Source organism: Bubalus kerabau, chromosome 13, assembly GCF_029407905.1.
Source record: "Bubalus kerabau isolate K-KA32 ecotype Philippines breed swamp buffalo chromosome 13, PCC_UOA_SB_1v2, whole genome shotgun sequence".
In the NCBI taxonomy this organism is placed as follows: Eukaryota; Metazoa; Chordata; class Mammalia; order Artiodactyla; family Bovidae; genus Bubalus; species Bubalus kerabau.
The window spans coordinates 56,927,776-56,935,011 of record NC_073636.1 but is presented as its reverse complement, the minus strand read 5'-3'; the positions used below and the strand labels follow the sequence as shown (position 1 = coordinate 56,935,011).

The 7,236-nt window shown below is 42.3% G+C and overlaps 1 pseudogene; it reads left to right on the top strand.

The window, feature by feature from the left end:
- The first annotated feature begins 6,096 nt into the window (after positions 1–6,096).
- LOC129625015 (60S ribosomal protein L17-like) lies at positions 6,097–6,710 on the top strand (annotated as a pseudogene).
- The last annotated feature ends 526 nt before the right edge of the window (positions 6,711–7,236 follow it).

Here is a 7,236-nt window from a genome sequence, read left to right as displayed (position 1 = left end):
CCAATGGGGAGCGATGCTCCTGCCTGCCTACACCTGCCAAGATGGCGAAGCTGGGGTCACATCCTGCTGCCTGTGTGCTCCCAGGAGTGGGAGGAGAGAAAGTGTCTGCCTCCATCTCTACGTGTGTTACACACAACTTGACCCATGCATATAGGAAGGAGAGAATGAAGAAGGGAATGGATGCTTAAAACAGACACAGATACACAGACACTGTGCTGACCGTACATTCAGCTGTGGGGTGATTGAACAAGTGGTGTCCTGGTAGTCTTTCTGGTCAGCTCAGCCATTCAGTAGAGACATTGAACATTTTAGTCACTTTATCCCAGATTCTCTATTTCTTCCCCACTACCCTCTTTCTCTTCTTCCTTATCAATATCATACATCTGAACGGTCCATAGCCTTTGTCTGTCCATCATATTTTCCCATGCCATTAAAAACTCTGCAATTTTTATGGCTACATAACCTGCCATAATTTAGATCGCCATGCCTTTGTTCTTGGCACTTCAGATTTTTCACCAGTATTTACCATTGTAACTATCATTGTAACTATATTTACCATTGTAACTATCAGTTCTCTGATGTTTTCATTCTTAATTTATTTGTCTTCATCCGAGAATATTTCTCAGGATATTTTCCTATGAGGTTGATAGCATCAAATTCTGTCCATAATGCATTCTGTTAATTTTTGTTCCCCAGCCCTATACATTGTCCTTTTCATGTTTCCTTGAGCACCGAATAAGCATCTTAGCTTTCAAAATGTCTCCCAAGCTTCTAAGTGAGAAATGCTGTATTGAATTCATTTAGTTTCTGCTATTTGAACATTTGAATTTCCTTTTGTGATTACCTATTCAGAACTTTTGAACATCTTTTATGGAGGTCTTTCTGGATTTCTTATTTAGGAGATCTCTTTCTGTATTAAGAATTTAATAAAAATATTATCTCCGAGTCACCACTTCCCTTTTAACACTGTGGTCATTAATCCACAGAGAATTTACTTAGGTGTAAGTCATGAACCAGAAATCCAGCTTTGTTTTATCCTAAATGATCACCTGGTCATCACATCTGTTGAATTATCCACTTTTATCACAAACTATCTCTGGTTTAACTGGGCTTCCCAGGTGGCACTAGTGGTAAAGAATGTGCCTGCCAATGCCAGAGACATAAGAGATGCAGGTTCGATCCCTGGGTCAGGAAGATCCCCTGGAGGAGAGCATGGCAACCACTCCAGTGTTCTTGCCTGGGGAATCCCACGGACAGAGGAGCCTGGTGGGCTGCAGTCCATGAGGTTGCAGAATCGGACATGACTGAAGCAACTCAGCACCCAGCACATCCCTGGGTTTGTTTCTAAATTTTTCTTCTGTCCCAGCGATCTCTTTGATTGTTTCTAGATGGGAGCAGACTGTTTTAATTTAGTGTTCATGTTTTGTGAGATAATCCACACTTGTGCTCTTACCCTCCCTCCTTCCTTTCTTCCCTCCCTCCATGTCTCTCCATCTCTTCCTATTTCCCTCCCTATCTCCCCCTCCTCCCATCTCCTAACTTTAAGGCTGATCTTATGCATTTATTCTTCTTGATAAACTTTAGAATCATCTTATCAAGCTTCAGAAAAACCCATGTTGGGATTTCAATGGGAATTTCATGAAATGTGTAGTTCAATTTTAGAAGTCTTGATAGTTTTGCTACATCATGCTTTCTTGTTCAAGAATATAATACATCTTTCTATTTCTTCCTCTTTTGTATTTCTTTAAAATAAAAGCTTTAAAATATTTTTATGAAGTCTTAGACATTTGTTGTCAAGATTACCCTGAGATATATCTTGTGGCTCTTATACATGGAATCTTTATTATATTTTTATCACTGGTTATTATGTGGATTTATTTATTAACAAGTCACTTAGTAATCTCTCTCTAATACCTAAGTAACTTTTTAGATGTTTTTCTTTTATTTTCCAGGTAGACTTTTTGAGTTTTATGTATGAAAATAACGATCTTTGTCTCTAACTTTACAACAGATCATTTTAGAATGTTTAATTACTTTTCATAGAACAGTGATAAGTGCAAAGATGGTGAGGATTTTTGCCTTTTTATAGACATAAATGAAAGGCTGTAAGTATTTTACTGTTCCATGTGATATTACATGAAGATAGTTATTCTTTACCATGACAGCAAATTTCCTTCTGATTTGATTTTACTAAGAAGTTTTTGTCAGAAAATGAACGTTGAATTTCCTTAGATGCCTTTCTATGCCTACATCCATGTAGGAGGCAACGATAAGATTTTCTCAGTTAACCTCATAAAATACCTTACTCTAAATATATAAGTACTTTTGTAAGTACTCCTACCATTAACTTTTCTTTGTCACTTTGCTGGTCTGTCTTTTGTCGACATGCTTGGATATGGGTTTACTAATATGAGGTATTTTATCACAATGCAAAGTTTAACCCATTTACTTTTTTGTTATAATAGATATGATATACTTTATCTTCTTTGCTTCATCCTGTTTTCTGTATTTATGCTTCCTTGTTTTCTTCGCTACATGGCTTATATTGTCTTTAATCATTTAGTCAAGTGATCGTGAAGATTTGTCCTGCTTTTTATTGCCATTAATAGTTACCTTTAAGTGTTAAAAGAAACACAAAAACATATATTTCTGTAGTTATTAATGTCAAGAAGGACAAATATCCATTGTGTCCCCTTCACACAATAAAAGGAATATACCAGTTAATAAAAAGTTTGGCTAAAAGAAACAGAAGCCGTACTCACTGTGGCTTAAATAACTAAGGGTTTATTTTTCTTAAAAGATGAGAAGCCTGAGATAGGCAGTTCTAAGCACTGGTTCAGTAGCTCAACAATGTCAGAGCTAAGATCTCTGCCAGTCTCCTCTTCATAGTGATGATATGGCTGCCACAGCACCAGTCATCATATCGACATTCAAGGCAATAAGAATAAGGGAAGGTCTGTGCTAGCTGTTTCTGTCTCAGAAGTCCTAACACCTATAAGACTTTGATTGATATCTCATTGGCTGTAACTGCCATGTGCCCTTACCACCTGAGCACAAAGGATGTTTGGGGAGAGATTATCTCTCCTGCCCAGGTTAGGTAGGTGGCAAGGAAGAAGGTGTGTCAGCCCCAGATTAATTTATGCACTTGTGTTTCCTCCCATCGTAATGCCCTCTCTGGGGACCTTCCCACCAAATGAATATTTTCTAAGTTGCATTAAACAATTGTCAGTTAAAATGAAGGATGACTTAAAATTTTCCCAGCCCACAGTAGGTGGTTAAAACCCATTAGTTGAGCCATCTTTTTCAGCCTATTCGCAAATCACCTTCGTTTAAGTGGCTTTGCTTAAATCGCCAAATTCCATATCCTTTATTCTATGATCTCATTTTTTATCTGCATTTCATTCCGACATTATTGCCATTTTTATTCCAAGTAATAACAAAATACATTTTCTTTCAAATAATTTGTATTGGGTTATCTATGAGAAAAGCTCCTTCAATAAAAAACACACATAACAAATACTGTCACCAGCATCAGGAAAAAACAAACAGATATCTATCTCTGCCCACACTGCTCTCTGATGTTATAATGCATTCATGTTTAGATACGCGGTCTGTCTTGGTTAACTCCTTTATGGTTTTAGAGCCTGTCTGGTTTAACACTGGGACTTCAGGGGACAGGGTGTTGACTGCAGACATCTGTTCCCACTCCTCAGACCGCTGAAGTCAGGAAGAGGCTTACTTTAAGGCTAGATGTTTCTCTGCAGAACCTGGCATGTTTATGTGTGTGTTGTAAATTTTCAGTTCAGTTCAGTTGCTCAGTCATGTCCGACTCTTTGCAACCTCATGAACTGCAGCACACCAGGCCTCCCTGTTCATCACCAACTCCCGGAGTCCACCCAAACCCATGTCCATTGAGTCGGTGATGCCATCCAACCATCTCATCCTCTGTCATTCCCTTCTCCTCCTGCCCCCAATCCCTCCCAACATCAGGGTCTTTTCCAATGAGTCAGCTCTCTGCATGAGGTTGCCAGAGTACTGGAGTTTCAGCTTCAACATCAGTCCTTCCAGTAAACACCCAGGACTGATCTCCTTTAGGATAGACTGGTTGGATCTCCTTGCAGTCCAAGGGACTCTCAAGAGTCTTCTGCAACACCACAGTTCAAAAGCATCAATTCTTCTGTGCTCAGCTTTCTTTATAGTCCAACTCTCACATCCATACATGACCACAGGAAAAACCATAGCCTTGACTAGATGGACCTTTGTTGGCAAAGTAATGTCTCTGCTTTTTAATATGCTGTCTAGGTTGGTCATAACTTTCCTTCCAAGGAGTAAGCATCTTTTAATTTCATGGCTGCAATCACCATCTGCAGTGATTTTGGAGCCCAGAAAAACAAAGTCTGACACTGTTTCCACTGTTTCCCCACCTATTTGCCATGAAGTGATGGGACTGGATGCCATGATCTTCGTTTTCTGAATGTTGAGCTTTAGGCCAACTTTTTCACTCTCCTGTTTCACTCTTATCAAGAGGCTCTTTAGTTCTTCTTCACTTTCTGCCAAAAGGGTGGTTCATCTGCATATCTGAGGTTATTGATATTTCTTCTGGCAAACTTCATTCCAGCTTGTGATTCCTCCAGCCCAGAGTTTCTTAAGATGTACTCTGCATGTAAGTTAAATAAGCAGGGTGACAATATACAGCCTGGACGTACTCCTTTTCCTATTTGGAACCAGTCTGTTCATGTCCACTTCTAACTGTTGCTTCCTGACCTGCATACAGATTTTTATGTGTAATTAATTCCATGTGTGGGCTTGTGTATGCTCAATTGTGTCCAGCTCTTTGCAAGCCCATGGACTGTATAGCCCACCAGGCTCCTCTGTCCATGGGGTTTTTCAGGCAAGCATACTGGAATGGGTGGCCATTTCCTTTTCCAGTGATCTTCCTGACCCAGTCAGGAAGTCTTCTGCATTGCAGGTAGATTGTGTCCTGTCTGAGCCATCAGGGAAGCCCAGTTGTAACTTAAATGGGCACAATTCAGTTGAAGGCTGGTTTAAAAAAAGAAGAAGAAGAAAGAAAGCCACAAGGTATGCTGTGTCTCTGTGGTGCCTAAGATGAGCTGCAGTTGAGAGTACCTGCAGGGCCCCATCCTTGTCCTTTGAACCTGCCACAGAGGCAAGGTAGCCTGCTCCTCTCACTCTATGACCCACAACTGGGGAGGTCCTGGCAGACTCTCTTGTCTGTTGGGCAGTGATGTGGGGAACAAGCCTAGGTAAATTTGAACATGAACCATGAAGCCACAGAGGGGGAGCCATGAGTAAGTAAGCCTCTTGACTTCGCCCATGCAGGGGACACTTGGTCTGAGAGCTTGACTTACAAAGATGTGCTTTTGTGCTACAGCTGCCAGGCAGAGGGGATGCCCATGTGGCCTGCTGAGCAGAGCCATCGTGGTGCCACAATTTGGCTCTGCAGCCCAGAAGCGGATTTTCCGGCCCTGCAATAAAACAACGTGATTCCCTGAGTGCCAACCCCGGGGTGTGCCCTGAGCCCTGGGGTGTGCCCTGAGCCCTGGCAACATCTGTGCTGAGAGTGCTCCTTCCAAGACTGCAGCTTTCTGCTTGGTGCTCACATCTGCTGTCACCAGTCAGCTCTGGTGACAACAGTCACACTCCATTGGTTTCCTCCCGTATTTCCTGGGGCATCTTCAGGGTAAAAGGGAGTCTCCAATTATGTGCTCCTATTTTTTTTTTTCTTTCCAAATCAAGACAATGTTCAGCAATTAATGGCATATTTTAAATATGCCAGGAAGATCTGCATGTTTCTCCAAGGAAGAACCAAGTGACAGCACCTGCTTAAATGCAGCCTCCTTCCGGGTGGTAATCAGTGGACCTGCTGTGCAGACAGCAGGGTATTTTGCCCTGCTGAGAAAAACCCTTTTTGTTTGGGGTGGGTGGGACTTTTTAACATATGTGCTCCTGCAGAGGCATCTCTTGGCAAGGCCTTTGTTAAGATGTACTTCTCAGCGTTTATTAGTGAGATTTGGTTAAGGGAGACTGTCTTCTGGAGAAGTAAAACCTTAGCTAGGAAGGCCGTGTTTAAGAGTTGGTGGGGCTTTTCCGGTAAGCGGCCTGAGGTGACCCCTAAAAATGGTGTGCTATTCACTTGACCCAGAAAACCCCACAAAATCATGCAAATCAAGAGGTTCAAATCTTCGTGTTCACTTTAAGAACACTCATGAAACTGCCCAGGCCATAAAGGGTATGCATATCCAAAAAGCCACCAAGTATCTGAAGGATGTCACTTTAAAGAAGCAGTGTGTGCCATTCAGTGGTTAAAACGGTGGAGCTGGTAGGTGTGCACAGGCCAAACAGTGGGGCTGGACTCAGGGTCGGTGGCCCAAAATGAGTGCTGAATTTTTACTACACATGCTCAAAAATGCAGAGGGTAGTGCTGAACTTAAGGGCTCAGATGTAGATTCTCTGGTCATTGAGCACATCCAAGTGAACAAAGCCCCCAAGGCGCGGCACAGGACTTACAGAGCTCCTGGTCGGATCAGCCCCTACATGAGCTCCCCCTTCCATATTGAGATGATCCTTACTGAAAAAGAACAGATTGTTCCTAAACCAGAAGAGGAGGTTGCACAGAAGAAAAAGATATCCCAGAAGAAACTGAAGAAACAAAAACTTATGGCCCGGGAATAAATGCAGCAAAAAATAAATGCAAATAAAAGTGTTGGTTGTCTTAATTAGTAAATGTATTTCAAGTGTTAGCACACACACAAAAAAGAGTTGGTGGGGATTTGGTGACAAGTGATTCAACAGCTGGTACCAGGGTCTTCTGGCTACAAGAAGGCTGGTTGTTGGGGGAGGGAGCAGCTGGGCGGACGGTCCTGCAAAGGGTGGTCAGCAAGAAACAAACATTGCACACGTCACTGGGCCCACTGGGGTCTGCCTTTCCCTACCCTGTGATTCCCCCAGAATCTCCACAGATGTTCCCAGTGAGAATGTAGTCTTCTTTTTACTAAAAAATTATTTGGCTGCACTGGGTTTTAGTTGTGGCACACAGGGTCTTCCATTCTAGCATTCAAACTCTTAATTGTGGCATGTGGGATCTAGTTCCCTGGTCCAGGGATCAACCCCAGGCCCCCTGCATTGGACTGTGGAGCCTTAGCCACTGGACCACTAGGGAAGTCCTGAGAATGCAGTCTCTGCAGCTAAGAAGGCTTGAGTTTAGGGGGTTTCTGG